The sequence below is a fragment of the Pristiophorus japonicus genome, unplaced genomic scaffold, assembly GCF_044704955.1.
Source record: "Pristiophorus japonicus isolate sPriJap1 unplaced genomic scaffold, sPriJap1.hap1 HAP1_SCAFFOLD_1096, whole genome shotgun sequence".
NCBI lineage: Eukaryota > Metazoa > Chordata > Chondrichthyes > Pristiophoridae > Pristiophorus > Pristiophorus japonicus.
The window spans coordinates 39,972-40,884 of NW_027250752.1; positions in this window are offsets into that span (position 1 = coordinate 39,972).

Sequence of the window (913 nt, forward strand, 5' to 3'; positions counted from 1 at the left end):
CGTGTGTGTGTGTGTGCGCGTGTCCCTTTCCCCTCCGTCCCATCCCCCCCGCACACCGTGAGGGCGCGCTGGGTGGGCAGGGCTAACGTTCGAGGGTCCAAATGCGGGACCACCAATCCACTCGAACCCAATCCTCCCGACACGCGCCACTCCCTCAGCCACATTCGGCGGGGCGGACACGGGCCACTTGGCTTCCAGGAAGCACCAGAGGACGCAAGAGAAGGTACGAACCAGGAGGAGGAGCAGGAGGCCACACGTTTCCCCCCCACCCCCCCCCGGCTCCAGCTGAACAGGACACGGTCGGGCTCCTCGGGACAGGTGAGGAGATACCCCAGGGGTCTCTCCCGCTCTCCGGGTAACGGCCGCTGGCCAACCAACGGGGCAGCTCTTCCTCCCGTTCCCGCACGGCAACTTGGTCAGGGAGCACCCGGACCTGGGAGCGACGTTCCCGGTCAGCCCACCCATCGTTCCCACAGCGCGGGAGCTCGCCGGGATCGCCTGACTCAACAGAGTCGCGGAGTTGTTGTTGTTGTTGTTGTTGTTGTGTGGAGACAGGTCAGGTGTTGGGTGGCCTGGAAAGACTTGCGTTTCTATAGCGCCGTTCACAACCACCGGACGTCTCGAAGCCAATGACGTACTTTCGGAGCGTGGTCACTGTTGTATTGTGGGAAACGCGGCAGCTCAATTTGCGCACAGCAAGCTCCCACACACAGCCCTGTGATAATGACCCAGATCTTCTGTTTTTTCGTGATGTTGGTCGAGGGATAAATATTGGCCCCAGGACACCGGGGAGAACTCCCCTGCTCTTCTTCCAATAGTGGCCCCGGGATCTTTTACATCCACCCGAGAGGGCAGTCGGGGCCTCGGTTTAGCGCCTCATCCGTAAGACGGCACTTCCGACAGTCACTCCCTC